The sequence below is a fragment of the Myotis daubentonii genome, chromosome 1 (genome assembly GCF_963259705.1).
Source record: "Myotis daubentonii chromosome 1, mMyoDau2.1, whole genome shotgun sequence".
NCBI classification, from domain to species: Eukaryota; Metazoa; Chordata; class Mammalia; order Chiroptera; family Vespertilionidae; genus Myotis; species Myotis daubentonii.
Genome location: NC_081840.1, coordinates 147,728,922 through 147,749,710, shown reverse-complemented (window position 1 = coordinate 147,749,710; position 20,789 = coordinate 147,728,922). Strand labels below are relative to the sequence as shown.

Below are 20,789 nucleotides of genomic sequence, written 5' to 3'. Positions count from 1 at the left end.
ATTTAAAGGGCCAGAAGGTTGAGAACCACTGTAATGAGTGTGCCTGGTAGACAGCACTTCATACGTGCTGTCACAACTTGGTGCTGGAGGAATTAAGTGTGTCCTATTGACTCCACTGGAAAAGGACTCTGGAGGCTGGGGAATGGTCACTCCAGACTTTACCCAGTAGCCTTTCCCCTTGCTGATTTATGGCTGTAACAGATTACAGCCATAAGAAACTCTAGTCATCCCTGGGTCTCCAATATCCATGAGAAGATTCATTCCAGGACCCGCTGTGGCTACCAAAATCCACAGATGCTCAAGTCCCTGATTAAAATGATGTAGCATTTGCATAGAACCTATGCACACCATTCAGTGTACTTTAAATCAGCGGTCGCCAACCTTTCAGACCTCACAGACCACCAGCGGTCCACGGACCACGGGGTGGCAACCACTGCTTTAAATGATCTCTGGATTACTTATAATGCCGAATGCAATGTAAATGCTATGCAAATAGTTGTTATACTATATTGTTTAGGGATCAACTTTCTGGAATTCTTTTTCTGAATATTTTTTATCTGAGGCTGGTTAAATTCGAGGATGCATAACCAGCAGATATGGAGAGCGGGCTGTCAGCCCTTGTAGTAAATAAACAAATCGGGGGGGGGGGGGGGGGCGCGGGGTGGTGGGGAGGGGAGCAAAGGGATGTTAGTGGTGAACCCTGACACAGAAACTAAGAAAATAAATCTCAAATTCCAGATGGAGCTGGTGATGAAATGAACCTGCTTTGAGACAGGCACCCCTGGGGAGCAGCTGAAGGGAGGTGGGGTGACTGCAGAATGTACATCCTCTGCAAGGCTGCGGGCAGCAAGCAGGGTGCTGGCTGGCGAACCTCCTACTTTTGTTTTGGCTCCTGTGTTCTGACAGTCCCTCTGGAATGACAGAAGTGACTTTCACTTTGTTCTTTTTAACCTCGAACCTAGATCATCCTAGCAAGGCCAGACATTAGTTCTCCACTTCCCAGCTGCCTGGTCCCAGCCCATGTCCCTCACTTCCCCTGCAGCATGCATCACTCAGGCGTTTTTGCTCCTCAAGGTGTTGGGGAATAGGGGGAATTCAAGCACATCTGGCACAAGATGAAGCCAACACTGAAGGAAACAGAGGGGGGGAAATGAGGGCAGAGTCCTGTTACTTAGAGACACTGTGATTTCACTTAGAAAATATAAAAATCAAACTATATGGTTCCAAATATGGATTGTCAAATTTAAAGAGGGGGGCGGAACAAGAAAGAGAGGTGACATCGCACCGTTTTTCTAGAAAGACACTTTCAAAGTTATCATCATCTTGTTTGATTGTGATAGTGACAGACATTTTGTTCTTGTTATTGTTGAGGAGCCATAATACTAGCCTTATGATTACTGGTTTTAAAGGTGTAAGCAGAACCAAACCTGGAGAGGAAGCACCCTCAAATATTCAAGAAAACCAAGAGACGTTATAGAACAATAAAATTCAACCAGGAAAAATCATGGTCAGCCTAAATGCTGACTTTCCACTCCTATCCAAAGTCTCTCTGATAAACTGCCCCAACCTCCCCACGAGAAGACTGGGCCATTCAGTCACTACCTGGCTTCACCCGGGGTCTGAATGAGCACACTCCAGACAACACACATAGGTAGACACTGGCCAAAAAAACAACTATTAATTCAAGGTGACCTTCAAGAGAGCCAAGTGCAAATGTCAGATGACCATGTGAAAGTGACAGAGTATGTGAAACATTTGCTAATTTTCCCCTCTCACCCAGAAGAGGTGAAAGCAGGGGCCAACATAACAGAGAGGAGGCAGCAGCTTTTCTTTCCCCGTTTCTGCAAAACTTCCTGGAGCCGCACGCACGGTGGAAGAAGCTGCTCTCGTGGAACTCAGCTCAATGTTTCTCCCTACCTCAAGTCACTGGAGCACTTTCTACAATTCTGGACTCTCCAAAATGTCTAAACTGGTATTTCTGGTCTAGTGAGAAAGCAACACTTGTATGCTCTAAATAGTTATCCCTGGCAGGTTTTTAAATTTTTTGTAAACCTTTTCTACTTTAGCTTTTCTTTCCTTGGTTTAGGAAAATACAAAGGAAATCTTATGGTGTAGTTATTCCAAGACATAGGGAAAAAGGACATCCCAGTTTCAACCCAAAGTGGATATGGTTGGTCTGAATGATGAAAAGACAGGAGAAAAAGAGATACTGGGCGGGGCGGGGTGGTAGGGGGGTGCGTGAAGGGAGGTAGAAGAAGGTATTGGGGGATAAATGGTGATGATGTAAGAAGATTTGAATTGGGGTGATGATCACACAATACAATATGCAGATGTTGTATTATAGAATTGTATACCTGAAACCTATATGATTTTACTAATCAATGTCACTCCAATAAATTCAATAAAATTTTTTAAAAAGAGAAAATTTAACTTTCCATCATTTTACGGTGAAGCGCTGTTGTGCCGGCCACAATTTATTACATAGCAATCAACTACCATAATAGCATAACTCAAAGTGATTTCAAGTTAGAGCAGCATTTTCATCCCACCCACCTGCAGAGAGGAACCCAAGCTAATGCTCAAGTTCCTTGCAATCATTTCTTGCAGTCATATCCTGGGGACACAAGGTTGGCAATACCCTGAGGGCAACTTCATCCTTGCAAACCCCAGTGCCAGCCCACAGTGAACACTCAATGCACAGTTGCTGAATGAATCAGTGATGAATGAAGCATATCTAGCTCACTGCCTGCTACACATTAGATACTTAATAAAATATCCATAGGATTATGGGGGCCCATGTTGGGGTTGGTATTCCCCTCCTACTGTGTCTAAATGGCCTATCACAGGATGTACTCAGGATGCAAGCAATCTGTCCCTTCCCCCCACATAATCCATGTCAGCCCTGACAGCTGTGTGACTCTTATCTCAGACTGGCTCAAATAACTGAGGCAGCCTTAAGCATGGCTAGGCAGCCACAGGCCACTTAGAAGCCATCTCATTTCTGAAATTTTAATACAGTTTTATTTCTCCCCAAGAGCTGGGAGGGCTTATACTAGTAGAGGCAACAGTCCCTACCTACCCTCCTCTAACAGAAAGAACATAGGCCTTTAAAAAGAAAAAAGCCAGCCATGGACGGCATTGCTCAGTGGTTAGACCATCGGCCTGTGCACTGAAGGGTCACAGGTTCAAAATTCCAAGTCAAGGGCACTACCTGGATTGCAGGTTCAATCCCCAGCCTGCTGAGGCAACCAAAAGATGTCTCTCTCTCACATAGATATTTCTCTCTCTCTCTTTCTCTCTCTCTCTTCACCCACCCCTTCTACTCTCTGAAAATCAACGGAAAAAATATCCGCAGGTGAAGACTAACAAAACAAGAACAAGAAAAAAAGCTAAATGAAACAAAAAGAAAGTGTCCTGTACTGAGGACCTACTGTGGGCTGGGCACATAGTTGTATGTTCCAAGACTATTTCTGATCAATCCAACAACCCTGTTGAAGAAGCATCATCCTCATTTTGCAAATGAAGAAAGAGAATTGGAGAGGTGGGATCACTCACCCAAGGTCACTCAGCTGTGAGGCTGAGCAGCCAGGTTTCAAGAACCTGGCTCCAGAACTTGTCTTCTTGTAACCTAGTTAGAGGAGTACAAGGAATGCTACCTGATTTGTCAAGACAACCAGATTTCAATAGACAATAATAATAAAATGCTACCTTATGGAAATGTCACGGAACTGATTTTTTTGGTGTTCTTTTTCCCTGCCTTACTTAGTAACTATGAGACTCGGTGATAATAACAATAAAAATTCCTCCTAAATAACCGCATGTCAGTTCTGTCCCAAACTAAAGTCCTACTAATACACCTTTGCAGTCCTTATGAAACTGGCATCATGTTCCATTTTATAGATGAGGAAACTGGGCTTTGAAGAGGTTAAATAACATTTCCAAAGTCCCACATCTGGTAACACATAAACAGCCTTCGGTTCAATCAAATCACAGTCCTATCCACAGCAAAAATGACCTGACAAATAAGAACACCTATACAGACAAATGACAGTTTCCATGTGAGCATTAAAAACTCAAAAGAGCCCCTAAACACCCATGGCTCTAGAATAGGGGTTCCCAGTGCGGGTCCTGGACCAGCAGCATCACCACCACCTGGGAACTTGTTAGACATGCACATTCTTGTCCTGCAGACGTGGCTCAGTGATTGAGTGTCTATACAGCCTTTGGGGGAGGCACTGTCACAGCAAACTGAGAGTCTGGACCTGAAGCTCGGGCTGCCTGCTTCCAGAGCCCTCCCATGCTGGCTGTTCCTGACCCCAAAAAGCACGGCTGGGTCTAAGGGAACAGTCTGAGGCACTTCAGCTGGTTATTTTTATTCAGTAGTCCCCTTCCTCCTGCGAGAACCTGAGGCCTAACACTGGATCCACATACAGCCTCCTAAAATAATTATTTTATTTTTGAGCTTACACCTTTCTGATCCCAAGACTTGTTCTCTTTCTGGTTTCCACTTTCAGGTTTTCCCTCCTATGACGTACCACTTTCACAAACAGGCTTGGATCGCTCTTCATTTAAAAAAGAAAGTAAGAAAAAAGGAGCAGGCGGGGGTGGGGGGTGGGGTGAGCACAAACATCCTTAGCCACCTGAAGCTGGCCTTGCTTTCTGACCAAAGTCCTTCAGTTCCAGAGTGGCACAGGGTGTGGAGCACAAGTTCCAGAACCAGACTTCCTAGGCTTAACCCAGGGCTTAGCCACTTACTACGTGACCTTGAGCAAATGATGCAGCCTCTCTAGTTTCCTGATCCCATCTCACAGGTTTGTTGTGAGGATTGAAGTGCTCAGACCAGTGCTGGGCACATGGAAGGTGCACAATGCTTGCTAGCTGATGCTCTCCTCACTACATCAGGTGCTCCACTCTCCCCTGAGCCATGCAATTCACAAACTCTAGCAACATGGTTCCTCCACCACCACCGTTGGATGAGATCACAGGTACTTATCAATGATCTTCTGATTGCTAAAGCCAATGCCTGTTTTTGGCTCCACCTTGTGCAGCCTGCACACTGCCAACTAGGGCCTCTTTTCTGAAAAGCTCTTCCATTTCTTATCTCTGTCTATTCATTTGAGATATATTAAGTGACTTTTCTTAATCCTCTCAGCCTCTAAACAGAGGTATCTTTTAAGCTTCTGCTTTCAATATTCTTTTCATCTGTCTCTATATCTTTTCCTTCTGGAATCATCCTCATAATTCCAACTATACTGAAACCAGCATCTTTTGTCCTAAGCTACAGTCATCATCTCGATCCTGAAACCAGTTCTTCTTGACCTTTATTAATGGTACCACTTTTTGAGGGGCATAATCTGACTGAACAAAAACGTTTCCTTTAACTTCACCCTTACTGTCCAAAGAAACTCTGTTCATTATTCAAGGCCCATTTCAAACGCTACACGCTCCAATGAAGCTTTTCCCCCCAATGAATGTACTCTTTCCTCTTTTTGAAACTTCAGAGCTAGATTTTTATTGCTCTTATTATGCTACTTTATACCAAAGTAAACTGGGTCACTTGGATCTTTGTGTAACAATATCTGCTCTTAGATTTAAAATCCTGCAATGGCAGAAATTGATTTGGTCTTTATAGCCCCTAATATGTATCACATGCCTTGCACATGATGGTTGTCTAATAAATAACTACTAACTACCTAACGCTGCAGAGTAGTAACCTGAGCCTGTACTCCTCTCCAGCCACACCAGGCTTCCCCTTCCCTGCTAGTTCATGGCTCCGGGCCCCTGCCTAAGCAACTCCCACCACCAGGAGCTGCCTGGGGACTCCAACTCATCCTTCATACGCCAACGCAGGCTATCTCTGCCTCAGTGAAACCTCTCTTAACCTCTGGGAGAGGATGTCACTTCCTCTTGTGCTTCCACTGATTTACAGATATAGCAGATCTTTCATACAGGCCTTCAAATACTGAAAGAAAATAACAGGGTGTGAAGCTGGTGTGAGCCACCAAAGGCCACTCAATTGTGTAATAATGGTGGCCCAACCCCTAGGATGGTAACACAAAAGCTATTTTATGAAAAATCCCACAAATCTGCCCTGGCCGGTTTTCTCAGTGGTTAGAGCGTTGGCCCACGGACTCAAGGCACATGGGTTCGATTCCTGGCCAAGGGCAAGTGCCTCGGTTGCAGGTTCAATCACTGGCCCAGTCGGTGGGAGTAGGAGGCAACCAATCGATGTGTCTCTTTCACGTCAATGTTTCTCTCTCCCCCTCCTCCCTCCCTTCACTCTCTCTATAAAATCGGTGGGGGGAAAAAAAATATCCTCCGGTGAGGATTTAAAAAAAAAATCCCAGCAAAGAGGTCACTAACCAACCAGTATATAGGAGAAATTCCAGGTATTAAGGGGGAAAGATGGAAAAGTTTACCAACATCAACTTTTGATTATGAACTCAAGATAATATCTGGAGACCTTTCTAAAACAGCTGCTGCATCATCCACTTCAGAGTCTGAAGTTGCTGTTGCCACAAACACCAATGTAGTGTGGTTCTGGCACGCCACTACCTGCAGCCCACCAGAATTTCCAGTAAATATGAACGTCATATACACATATATAGTACAATATATACATATGTCTTTTTTTACATATACTTTTTAAAATATATATTTTTATTCATTTCAGAGAGGAAGGGAGAGGGAGAGAGATAGAAACATCAATGATGAGAGAGAATCATTGGCTGGCTGTCTCCTGCACACCCTCTACTGGGGACTGAGCCCACACCCCAGGCATGTGCCCTGACCAGGAATCAACCCATGACTGCCTGGTTCATAGGTTGATGCTCAAACTCTGAGCCAAGCCGGCCAGGTTACATATACTTTTTAATGTCCCCTTTTCATTACTATATGTCATAAGTGTTTAAAAGCCTTACCTTAAAGTTTTAAACCACCAAAACTTTCATCTGTACCATGTAACATCCCAGATATGACAGGTAGGCAACCTGTGCCTTTATTACAGTCGGTTGTTCATATTTATATTTCTTTCTCTGAACAGTGAGCTCCTCAGGAGCAGCAATCACATTTTACCTGTCACCCAGCCCAGTGTCTAGCACATGGGAGACACTTAATATTCATGAAAAGAATACATGAATAATAGACCTATTTTTTAAAAAACTCAATGTGTAAATTATTTTAGGAGTAAGTTCTTAAGGAATCATGACTGGTTTTATTGCTCGAAACTGTAACAAATTTTATATATCCTTCAAGTTATTTTAGATTTATGAAAAACCATATTATTAGTTTGAAAGGAAAGAAAAAAAGTTAATAACCGAAGTCTTTAGACAATTATGAAGTGGGGGGAAAAAGGTACAAAAGTCTCTGTTATTTTGGTGAGCAGATTAACCAATTTTTGGCCCAGTTGGTTGAGAGGCCAGGAAAAGAGGAAACTGGAGCCAACTACTGAGCAGTATGACCATCCCTGTGTCTTCAAAACCGGACTAATGCTTAGTTCCCTCCAGCATGAGAATATGTCCCAAACCTTTTATCAAAGGGGCTGTGGACAAGGCCAGAGGCATGCTGACCCTGTGTTTGTGTCCCTCTCTGAGGGCACATGTGTGAACCAGGTCATGGAGTAGCCACGGTCACTTAAGTTCACTCCCTCCAACACAGGTTTCTTCTCTCTCACACTGAGGACACTGAGGCACCTTTGATTCTCACCTACTGCAATGTCAGAGATGGGCAACAGCATTTATTGCTCATGTTTATTAGTTACAGATCATCAAAACCATCGACTTTTCCAGCAGGAAGATACCCTAGAGATCATTCAGTGTGGTGGCTTTCCAAACTTTTTAGCCAGAAAATCCTCTTCATAGGAATGCAAACAGAAAACGACATGTAAAACAGAGATCAGGGAAGGGGAGTTTGGAAACCACCAAGGAAATTCATGGAATCCTTAAAGTCCATTAGAGCATAGTATAAAAACCTCTGATCTATTCACACCCACTAGGATGGCTATTATAAAAAAATAGGAAATAAGTGTTGGCAAGGATGTGGAAAAATTGAAACCCTTGTGCACTGCTGATAGAAACGTAAAATGGTGCAGCCACGATGGAATACAGTATAGCAATTCCTCAAAAAATTTATAAAATTACCATAAGATTCATAAATCCCACTTCTGGGTATATACCCAAAAGAATGAAAAGGCCCCTCTGATAGGTATTTGTACACCCATGTTCACAGCAGCATTATTCACAACACCAAAGGTAGAAGCAACCCAAGTATCCATCAGTGAAGAATGGCTAAATAAAATGTGGTGTATACATGCAATGAAATATCACTGCATTAAAAACATTCCAATGGAATATTATACCCTAAAAAGGAAGAAAGCGTCCAGTCATCACAGCTCAGTGGTTCAGCACTGACCCATGCACCAAGAGGTTTGATTCCCGGTCTGGGCACATACTCAGGTTGTGGGCTCAATTCTCATTGGGGGTGTGCAGGAGGCATCTGATCGATGATTCTCTTTCATCATTGATGTTTCTCTCTCTTCCTCTCCCTTCCTTTCTCTCTAAAATCAATAAAAAAAATTTTTTTTAATAAAAGGAAGAAAAAATATAAAATTTCAGGATACAAATCAATACACAAAAATTTCTAATCTATACTATTAAAAGGGTAGTATGCTAATTAGACTGGACGTCTTCTGAATGATCTTCTGGACGTCCTTCCTGACAAAGCCAGGCCCGGGCAAAGCCGCCTGCCCTGCGGTCATAGGCACCAGCGCCTGCGGCCTGGGAGACGGAGAAAAGCCTGCTGCCCGGGAGGTGGAGAAAAGCTGCCCACTCCGCGGTCCTGGGCACCAGGGCCTTCGGCCCCAGAGACAGAGAAAAGCTGCCTGCCCCACGGTCCCGGGCATCTACAGCTGGCCTGGGCGAAGCCGGCCTGGATCCTGGGTGCCTGTGGCCGGCCAGAGGGAGGGAAACCCGGGTCCCGGGTGCCTGCAGCTGACCGGAGGAGGGAATCCTGGGTCCCGGGTGGGGGTCTGAGGCAGAGGTGGTTAGGGGCGATCAGGCAGGCAGAGGTGGTTAGTGGCGATCAGGCAGGCAGAGGTGGTTAGGGGCGATCAGGCAGGCAGGCAGGCGAGCAGTTAGGAGCCAGCAGTCCCAGATTGCTATAGGCATGTCCGACTGCTGGTTTAGGCCCGATCCCTGTGGAGATCCCCTGAGGGGTCCCAGAATGGAGAGAGTGCAGGCCATGCTGAGGGACTGCCCCCCACCCCCACCCCTGGCACAAATTTCATGCACCGGAAATTAGTATTAGTATACTAATAACAAACTAGCAGGAAGAGAAACTATGAAAACACTTCTACTTATAATTACATCAAAAAGAATAAAATGCCTAGGAATAAACTTAACCAAGGAGGTAAAATTATAAAAAATTATAACTACATATGGTGACAGATATTAACTAGACTTACACTATAAAACATCTTATACGAAAACTATAAGACATTGGTGAGAGAAACTGAAGACGACACAAATAAGTGGAAAGATATTCTCATGGACTGAAAAAATTAATACTGTTAAAATATCCATACTACCCAAAGTAATCTACAGGTTCAAGCAATCCCTATAAAAATTCCAATGGAATTTTTTACAGAAATAGAACAAACAATCCTAAAATTTGGATGGAACCATGAAAGACCTCAAAGAGCCAAAGCAATCTTGAGAAAGAATAAAGCTGGAGACATCATGTGCCCTGATTTCAAACTATATTACAAAACTATAGTAATCAAAACAGTATGCTACTGGCAGAAAAACAGAGACAAAGCTCAATGGAACAGATATAGAGCCCAAAAATAAACTCACACATATATGGTCAATTAATTTATGATAAAGCAGCCAAGAATATACAATGGGGAAAGAACAGTCTCTTTAACAAATGGTGTCCAGGAAGCTAGACAGTCGCATACAATAGAATGCAACTGGACCACTATATTACACTGTACACACAAGTTAACTCAAATTGGATTAAAAATTTGAATATAAGACCTGAAGTCACTAAACTCCTAGAAATAAACATAGGAGACAAGCTCCTGGACATATGTCTTAGTGATGATTTTTTGGATTTGACACCAAAAGCAAAGGCAACAAAAACTAAAATAAACAAGTGGGATTGTATCAAACTAAAACACTTCTGCACAGCCAAGGAAACCATCAACAAAATGAAAAGGTAACATACTGAATATTTGCAAATCATATATCTGATAAGAGGTTAATATCCAAGACATAAAAAGCACTCATACAACTCAACAGCAAGAATAAGTAAATAAATAAATCTAATTTAAAAATGGGCAGAGGAACTAAATAGTTATTTTTCCAAGTAAGACATACAGGTGACCAAGAGGTATAAGAAAAGGTGCTCAATATCACTAATCATTGGGGAAATGCAAATCTAAACGACGAGACAGCACCTTAAAAAAAAAAAAAAGAGTCAAAAAATAAGTGTCGAAGAGGATGTGGAGAAAAGAGAACCCTTATGCACTGGTGAAAGGAATGGAGATTGGTGCAGCTACCATGAAAAACAGTATGACAGTTTCTCAAAAAATTAAAAATAGAACTACTACATGATCCAGAAATTCTACTTTAAAAAAAAAATGAGAGCACTAACTCACAAAGATACATGTATCTCTCTGTTCATTGCAGCACCATTTACAATATCCAAGATATGGAAGCTTTGGAAGCAACCTCAGTGTCCATTGATGGATGAATGGATAAATGAAATGTGGTGTATATGTATGTGTACACACACACAGAGACAGAGAGACAGAGACAGAGACAGAGAGAGAGAGAGAGAGAGAGAGAGAGAGAGAGAGAGAGAGGAATATTTTCAGACATAAAAGAGGAGTAAATCTTGCCATTGTAACACTGATGGACTTTGACAGCTTCATTTATACTAAATGAAATAAGTCAGATAAAGAAAGACAAATACCATAAGATCTCACTTATATGTGGAATCTGAAAACAAACAAACTGAGCTCATGGATACAGAGAACAGATTGGTGGATGCCAGAGACAATGGAGTGGGCAACGAAGAGGGTTAAAAAGTACAAACTCCCAGCTATCTACACTAATAAAAGAGAAAAATGGTAATTGGCGTACGACGATAGCCTTTTCATTGGCTAATCAGGGCTATATGCAAATTAACTGCCAACTAAGATTGGCAGTTAACTGCCAACTAAGATTGGCAGTTAACTGCCAACTAAGATTGGCAGTTAACTGCCAACAAGATGGCGGTTAATTTGCATATGTAGGCACAATGCAGGGAGGCAAAAGGGAAAGCAGGAAGAAGCCCCCTGCCACTGACAGTGATCGGAAACCCAGGGGGGAGCTAAGAGCTGGGGGGCAGGGCAAAGGTGGCCCTGGGGCCGCCTTTGCCCTGCCCCCCCCCCGGCCATGATCGGAGAATCAGGTGCCTTTTCCGCCCTGGCCAGTGATAGCAGGAAGTAGGGGTGGAGCCAGCGATGGGAGCTGGGCACAGTCGAAGCTAGCAGTCCCAGGAGCTAGGGGTCCCTTGCCTGGGCCTAAAGCGGAGCCCACGATCGCAGGGCCACTGCAGCTGTGGGTCCCAGCTGCCCGGGGCCAAACGCCTCAGCCAGAGGCATCCTGCGGGGCAGGGGCGGAGCCCGCGCGATCGCGGCGCCCCCCGCTGCCACTGCAGGTCCCTGCTGCCCGGGCCGGACGCCTAGGCCAGAGGCGTCAGACCTGGGCAAGGGGCCGATCCTGCAATTGGAGGGTGATGGGGGTCAACGCCTGAGGGCTCCCAGTATGTGAGAGGGGGCAGGCTGGGCTGAGGGACACTCCCCCCACACACACACACACCCAGTGCACGAATTTCGTGCACCGGGCCCCTAGAATAGTTAATAATACTATATTGTATATTTGAAAGTTGCTAAGAAAGTAGATTTTAAAAGATTTCATCACAAGAAAAAAATTATAACTACATATGGTGACAGATATTAACTAGACTTATTATGATAATCACTTCTCAATATATACAAATATGGAATCATGTCGAACACCTGTAACTAATATGTTATATTGACAATTATATCTAAATTTTTAAAAAGGAAGGAAATTATTGCTACATGCTACAACACAGATGAACCGTTAGGATATTAAATTAGGTGAAATAGGTCAGTCAGAAAATACTGTATGATTCCACTTACGTGAAATACTCAGAAGAGACAAATTCATAGAGACAGAAGGTGAAGCAGTGTTTGCCAGGGACTGCGGAGAGGAGAGATAGGGAGTTGTTTAATGGGTATGGAGTTTTGGTTTTGCGAAATGAAGAGCGTTCTGGAGATGGATGATCATGATGGCTTTCCAAGAACGTGCATGTACTTAAATGCCACTGAACTGTATATTTTTAAATGGTTACAATGATAAATTTTATATTATGTATGTATTTTTACCACAATCAAAAAACAAAGACCACTGATCTGATTTAACACAATACCTTCATTTTACTAAGGGAAAAAAAAAACACATAAACTAAGGCAGAAAAATTATTAACCTAAGATCACATGCAGGCACTAGTGTGCCACCTAAATGTAATTCTGTAAAAGGTAGTTCTGTCTAGATTGCTTACTCCATCAAACTCTTCATAGGCTCCCCCTCCAGGATGGGGATCCTCCTCCTCTCCAGATACAGTATTCACTGTTGCCTGGCACTCCCCCACCACAAGGCCTGTAGCTCCCTGCATCTGCTACGCCTCTCACCTCCAGGCCTTTGCACTGTCTACACCTTCTCCCCAACATCACCTCATTAAATATGCCTGAGTATCACCCCTAGATACTAAGCTTCCTTACTCCAAGATCCTCTCAGCCCAGGCTCTGTGTGCCTCATGCTCCTATAATACCCCCACATAACCTTACCACTGCACCCATCATAATGCGTATGATCGCTTGCTTAAGTGCCATCTCCCCTACTCTTTTACTTCAGGCTCCTGACTAAATGTCATTCATCTTGGTCTGCTGAGTACCTAGACCACGCCTGGCAGTGATAGGCCCTCAGGAAATGGTGACAACAAATGTATCTGGTGGAAAAGCCAACGTGAGACTAGATCTTTTGACGATCCAGGGCTGTTTTCATCAGGGTAACTGAGGGCCTCCCCTCACAATGTGAACATAATTATTTTCTTGAGGGTTCTTATTTAGGAATGAATTTCATGTGTCCTGGATGCAAGGATTCTGTACTCATTCCTGAATTTCGCAACAATACCACCTGATTTATTCCAACTTTCCGAGAATGAGAAGGCAGTAGAAGAGAGGACCACAAAAAGTTAACAGGACTGTTTTCCTGGTCCCATAAACATGTTATTTTTACAATAAGTAAGGAAGACTCTTGCTGGCACTTTGAGTGACCATGATTTAAATCAATCCATTTTGAACTCTTGTTCTCTATGATAGTGACCTACACACTGTAAGTCCTCGAGGACAAGCAATCCTGCAATGGAAACAATTTTATTTGAAGGTTATGTCCTCAGCTCCATGACTTCTCTAGCCTCGGTGGAAGACATGCTCAGCCAGAGAGAAATATTTTTAGACAAGGGTGCTTCAGAGCTGTAAAAATAGGCCCAGTGAATAGCACACTTGTCAAAGCCAGAGTACTCTAGCCACAGGGCCAAGTAAACACGCCCAGCAGAAGCAAACATATCACCAGATTGGAAGCAGCTTCTCTGAAGCATAGCCTGAATGGTGAATTTTTAAAAATATATATTTTTATTGATTTCAGAGAGTAAGGGAGAGGGTGATAAAGACAGAAACATCAATGTTGTCAGAGAATCATTGATTGGCTGTCTCCTGCATGTCCCACACTGGGGATGAAGCCTGCAACCCAGGCATGTACCCTGATTGGGAATCAAACCGTGACCTCCTGGATCATAGGTCAATGCTGAACCACTGAGCCATGCGGGCCAGGCTGAATGGTGAATCTGTAAGAACAGTGGAGTTCCAACTGCCTCCTGATCCCCAGAATAAGTACATGTAATCAGTGCTGCCCACGCTGACGGTGCCCGAGGCTCCTGTGCCTTGCCAACAAGGCCTGGCTTTGGGTTCTCATGATTTAATCAAGGGAGAGAAGCCATAAATCAGGCACGTCTCTCAGAGCTGGCAATTCTGGGTTTATAATTATCCCTATCTGTGTAATACCATGAACTCTGCCATCATCACGAGTTATCTTCACCAACTTGAACAATCAGAAAAAGGCATTCTGTTGAGGCTTTCAACCACCACTTACCACTAGAGCCAGCTAGCTTATTCTTAAAACAGTTGAATTCATTGGCTGGCCTATTTATAAAAACTTAGATTTTTATATTTCAAAAAGTATTTCTAAAAAGCCAAGATAATGTGCCTTGACTGACCAGGACTGGGAATCTGCAACTCAGGAACGTGTCCTTGACCAGGAATCGAACCTATGACCCTTCAGTGCACGGGCCGAAGCTCCAACCACTGAGCCAAACCAGCCCGGGCTAAATACATACTTTTTCAAAAAATTCAATAAGCATCTGGGTTTGATAAAGTAGAGAAAATAACTTCTCTTCCAGGACTCTCCCACAAATTCTGGAAAAAAAGGATAATAGGACATGTTGATGGCATCAATCAAGTCTCAGTTATATTTAAGAATATCTGAAAGATGTTGCCATGATGGAAACTTTCTGGGTAGAGAAGAGAGCTGTGAATACAAACTGCTCTCTAGGATGATTAATATGCAATGTTTGTTAGGATGAGTGGAGTTTTAGTGAAAGGACTAATTAAGAGGCTCCCACAAGAATCCAGGTAACAATGCCTGGTCCAGAAATCACAAAGGAGAGCCCAGGGGAGACCCTCCTCATGGAGGAGAGCCTCACAATCTTTTTCAGTGTGGGTCATAGGTCAACGCTCAACCCTATCTGACCACGACCCTATCTTCAGAGTGCATGTGGCTGGAAGAACAACAATGGTACTGATAAGAGGAGGACACTCTCTGGAGAAGTTAGAGGGAGCATGATGAATTGAGTTTTGGTAACTGATTTGGAGTCTACTGGCAGAAAGATGGCAGCAGAGCATCCAAATGGAGATGACCTAACTTCGAGTCTAGCTGGTATCTGTTGATTCCAGATAGCCACGAAGGATCCCCTTGTCCGCAGAGGCCACATCTCCCCATAAGACAGCAGAGGCCAGAGGTGCAGGCACAGCTGTGGTTATCTCAGCCTCTGGGATCTCTAGCCCGCGGAACAGGAGTTGAGAGACCAGAGTCCCAGCCCCAGCTCTGCCTCTGACCCTTGACCCCAAAACCATCTCTGCAGGAGTGATTATTACAATGGTCACATTACTTTGAATGGAATAAAGTGTTACATTTGTAGAATTTTTAAAGTTCCAGGCTCTATTGTAAATGCTTTTATGAAGTCACTGTAATACCCAAAAATGTCTATATGGAGCACTAAGATTTTTTCTCGACAATCCACATAGTCTTAAAAACCTTTAGAATTGTTGGATCTCCCCATATCTTCTTATCAAATACCTTCCAAGATAGTTAAACGAATCTAAAATAAGAGAAGTCAACACCAGATTAGATCTGAGGGAGCTATATAAAAGCATTTATTGAACAATTACCATTGAACACACTAGTATGACTCTGAGCACTTAGCTCATTTAACTGTCATCACATTGTGAAAGCAAGTATATGAATTCCCAGGTAAGGGATAGAGGCAGAGAGGGGTGAAATGATTTGCCCAAGGTTCCCACAGCCAGAAGAGGAAGGGCTGGGATCCACACTCCAGCAGGCACCTCACAGCCTGCTCAGTTTCAAGCACTGGACCACCACTCACCAGCAACTATCCCACTGCATCATTAGCATAACCCAGAGGAGACAAAGAACAGAGAGCAGCAGCATTATCTTCCAGGAGAGCTGGGCAGTGAGGGGTGTGCCTAAGGCAGATATGGGGAGAGCAGAGAAGGGGGAGGAAAGGTCATTAGAAACTCAAGCAGGGGACAAGTAACAGTGAGGCTGGATCTAGCACATGGCAGAGAATACCTCAAACCTGACTGAGGTGTCATTTCTGCTCTACAATGTTCAAAGGTATTCCGCAGCATTCTTTTTATGCTGGTCAGCCCCTCCCCAAGTCCAAGAACTAAGACGCTGACAGGAGCTGGTTTACTGTCCCAGTATGTCACTAAGAGCAGAGAACAGCCCAATGAAGACGTGAGCAACAATACAGGAAATGAGGGGAGAATGTCATGACAAACATATCCCATGCCCTTGTGGAGAAGTTAACACCTGGGAATAAAAATATTCCCTCTATAAGAACATTCAAAAGAAGAGATTGTGTCCATCTCCTGTGATCCCAAAACCTCTTGCAGGCCACTGCACTGTTTTCAAGCAAATTTCAACAGAGATGAACTCACTGCAAAACAGGCAAAATACAGAACAACTCTGATCCCTCTTCTATTTGGCATCAGAAAATTCAGAGCTAGGGCAGAGAAGAGAACGGTGAACAAATTCAGTGGCTGGGAGAAGCTTTGGGGTCCATCTGAGTCCTCATCAAGCATCACAAATGTCAGGAAAATGTTCCTCTGTAGCTGAGAATGTTCCCCTCTCCCTTCTTTTGTTTAACAGCCTAAGGAACTCTCTGCAGAAGAAATGTGCACTTTTTGCTTTTTAAGAGGGACCAGAAAAAAAAAAAAAAAAAAAAAACAGAAAAGTTTTGGGTGAGAAGAACCTAGATCCAACCCCCTTCAAGACTTTGCAAACTTTCTCACCTTCTCCAAGAAGTGTGAGCACTAAAAGGAAGTTTGTACTGAGGCCTTGAGAAATCCAGCCTCAGAAATTCCATGGCCAGGGAACTCACCGACTCCTTACCAGTGACTTAATGAAAGCTACAAGCTCTCTGAGCTCCCTATATGAAAAAAGGCAATGTACAAGAAAACCTTATAAAGAACTCATTCTATAAACTGAAGGAAAGCACAACTACTACCTTTCTTCCCTTTTTTCCCCTCCTTTATAAAGCAAAAAAACAACCTGATCCGCACTCAAGGGTCATTTGATGCTGTAAGCTTTGCCAGCCCCAGTATCCAGCTGAAGACAAATTGGCAATCAGAACCAAGTCAGAAGTGTATAATGGGCAAAAACAAGTTAGCCTGACTTAAATATTAACCTGCAGCCTAAGCAAATTTTTAAAATTTAAAACAAACAAACCAAATGACAGGCAAAGTAGACACCCTTGGAGAATACATATGTACAAATGACCTGTGCACTGATCAATTGTAATTAAGCACAGACCTCACTTGTCTTAAATTGCTTAACTGTTCAAGAAATGTGTCAGGCTCCCACAAAATCTGTTTAATTTTTTCCACGCTACTCAGCATAAACTGGAATATAGCAAAAATGATAAATAAAAAAATATTATGGACACAGACAACAGTGTGGTGATTGCTGGAGGGAAGGGTGATGGGGAGGTGGAGGAGGTTATAGAAGGGATAAATGGTGAACGGAGACTTGACTTGGGATGGTGAACACACAATACATTGTATAGACGATGTTATAGAATTGTGCACCTGAAACCTGTGTAATTTTGTTAACCAGTATCACCCCAATAAATCCAATAAAAAGGAAACAAAAAAGATTGTAAACAGAACTACACCTTGATTAAAATTAAAGCTACTTCAGAAAGAGTTCAGGAGAGTGAAGCTCAATGTGACTTAATAGCCTACCTTAAATGCTAAGTTTGTGCTTGTATTTTTTTGTTTGTTTGTTTTTTATTGATTTTAGAGAGGAAGGGAGAGGGAGAGACAGAAACATCAATGATGAGAGAGAATCATTCAACGTCATCCCCTCACACATTGGTGTCTCTCTCTCTCTTTCTCTCTCTCTCCCTCCCCCCCCCCTTCTCTAAGCATATCCTCAGGTGAGAATTAAAAAGAAAAAAAAAGCTGTATGAGGATTAACAATACAATAGGAGAGGACCAAAAGTGCCTTCCCTCTTTTCAGAGGTCCCTGGACAACTGGCATTTGCCATCAAGATTAAGTGAGATACAACAGATTCACAACCAATATTCTCCATCTAAACATTACAGGCCTATCTTAGCAGCCACGACCTGAGATGGTATGAAGTGAGAAGGACAAAAGGACAAGCAATGAAGATAACAATCATAAAGGCAGCTAAGCTTTTGTGAGCTCTTACTAGGTGCCAGGCACTGTGCTAAGAGCCCGACTTGTGCTAATTCATTCAATCCTCTAGATTCTCCTATGAGGCTAGTGCTAGTATTAGTCCTAGTTTAGAGATTAGTAAGCACAGAGGTTAAGTAACTTTCCCATGTTAAGACAGCCAACGTGAGGCAGAGCCAACATATAGGCCATCCAATTTCCCATGCTGAACTGGAGCCAATCTCCAGTCAAACACATCAACTACTTTTCTGTGGCACTTAATAAGCAGAACAGATTCACCCTCTACTAAAAGCTGTAGGTCAAGGAGCATGAAGAATGAAGCAATACTGCTCAGAACTGCAAGCCTGAAGGTGGAGTGCAAAATGGATCAGTTAAACTGCTGAAACCAACCAACCTACTGGCCGAGAGTAGCACAGAGATTTCTGCAGGAAAGCGTGGTTCCCCTCCACAGGATTAGAGCCTTCATCTAAAGTGACTGAGGCTGTTGTAAACCTTGTTCTGTAAGAACAGAACTCCTTACCCTTAAGGCTGTCCACTATTTCAACTTTTGGAATGACAGTCCATTGTATTTCCAACCTGTGGGATAAACAGCTCTTCCCCCTACCCCCCTTAAATTTCAAAACGCACTCACTCCCCTGGACCAACTATTCAAGTCTGTGTTCCCATCAATGTCAACCTCCTCCCCAATTTCTGAGATGAAAGCTCCAATACTATACCCATAATTTTAGGTGCTACCTCTGGGCATGATTGTGCAGCATAACACCCTTTTCTGGACAATAATGGATACAGCATTCTAAGAGCTGAGCAACCTGAAACAATGCTTTCTACTTAGTTTCTAATCCTCTTCCACTGATGTCTTCAAGTCACCATTAACAACAGTTTCTGGATGCTTTTCCTATATTGGTATTAGAGGCCCAGTGCACAAATTCGTGCACGGGTGGGGTTCCCTGGTCTGGCCGGCAATTGGGGCCAATCGGGCCTTGTTGCCCAGTCCCCACTGGGGCCAATCGGGGCCAGCCAGCCGGGAGGGACCCAGGGAGGTTGGCTGGCTGCGGGAGGTTAGCTGTGGGAGCGCACTGACCACCAGGGGGCAGCTCCTGTGTTGAGCGTCTGCCCTTGGTGGTCAGTGCATCCTCATAGTGACCAGTTGACAGGTCAACTGGTCGTAATGGTCACTTAGGCTTTTATAAATATAGACAGATGGTAGGCTTAAGGCCCTAATATCTTGTTTTTAAACAAATACATTATTTTATATCTTCCCATTTTATATCTTCCCACAACAAATCTCACTCTCACAGTTGTGGGAGATTTTTGGTGGAACAAGGGAATACAAGTGTGCTCAAGCTTGAATATCCTATAATATAGTATGATATCTGTAACATTTAGGTTAAAGGGATTTATTCCTCACATCTCATGTAGAACACAGATTAAGGGGACATCATAACCTAGCAGCCAAGGCATCCACACAATAAAAAGGGAAATGCATGTCCAAACACATTATCTTGGAAGAGAGAAATGGAAAACTGTAAGAAGTTAGAAGGATAAAATGTCAATGAAATACAGATTTTAGGAGACAATGCAATCAAATTAATATGTTGCAAAAACTTTGCAGGGGGAGGAAAATTGAGATACGTAATAATAGTCAATGATTTTTAAAGAGCATGCATGGAAATGTGGACTTGACTGGAAGGACACTGAAAAACAAACTCTTCCATGACTGTAACCACTGCATTTGAGTACTCCACTAAGAAAAATTAGATAATGGTCTCTGCTTCAACAATATAAGGTGCAAAGGGCTGAAATGATAAGAATATATAATCAACTAAAACATGGGAATCAAGGTTCTCCAATATGAACAGGAATTTACGGGGGGGGGGGGGGAGAGGAGGGGGAGCAGCAGCAAATATCACAGTATCCAGGTAATCAATTGCACAACTGACCTTGAGCCACAGTTAGGCTGGAACATGGCAGTCTTGAAGATGGACATTGAGACTGGAGGCCCTCATCCCCTCTGTCTTCTCCTCCCACTTTCTCCAGGCCCCTAAAACTTGCAGTTCTCAGCACAGAGGGTACGAGGTAAAAGGTCAAAGTTGCCTTGCATGGCATTTGGAGGACTAACAGGGCCTCCCAAGCTCTTACTAGGTAACTTTACAAAGTGCTACAAAAGTGATGATTATTATTCTTTGTAACCCAGCAAGCAAAAGAAACACACGAGAGGTTGAAAGGAGATCCTTTAGGAGAGCAGAAAACTGCTCTTACAAAGACCGTATAATTCTGCAAAGTTGCAGGTCTCTGGAAGCAATACGGGTGTAAGCCAAGCAGCAAGCAAGCAAGTTATGTCTCAACTTTGGGCACACACAACACTATCTTCTCTCTGCAGGAGCCAGTTCCAAGTGCATTCGCTAGCACGCTCCACCCAGCCCTCTTCGGGTGGAATTTAGAGACGAGGAAACTGAGGCTCGGCCCCAAGACACTGTATCTTTGGGGAATGACCACTCACAGGCCCAGAGGCAAGACGTTTCAACCACACCGGGGAGGAATCTGGTGGCAATTCCCGGGTCTCCCGCGGACCCCGGCCTCTCCGCGGATCACCCCGCCGAG

At 43.5% G+C, this 20,789-nt stretch overlaps 1 protein-coding gene across 1 annotated transcript in view; it reads right to left on the bottom strand.

The window, feature by feature from the left end:
- HADH (hydroxyacyl-CoA dehydrogenase) overlaps window positions 1-20,789 on the bottom strand; it is a 47,316-nt gene that overhangs the window by 26,224 nt on the left and 303 nt on the right. The gene's annotated exons all lie outside the window — the stretch shown is intronic.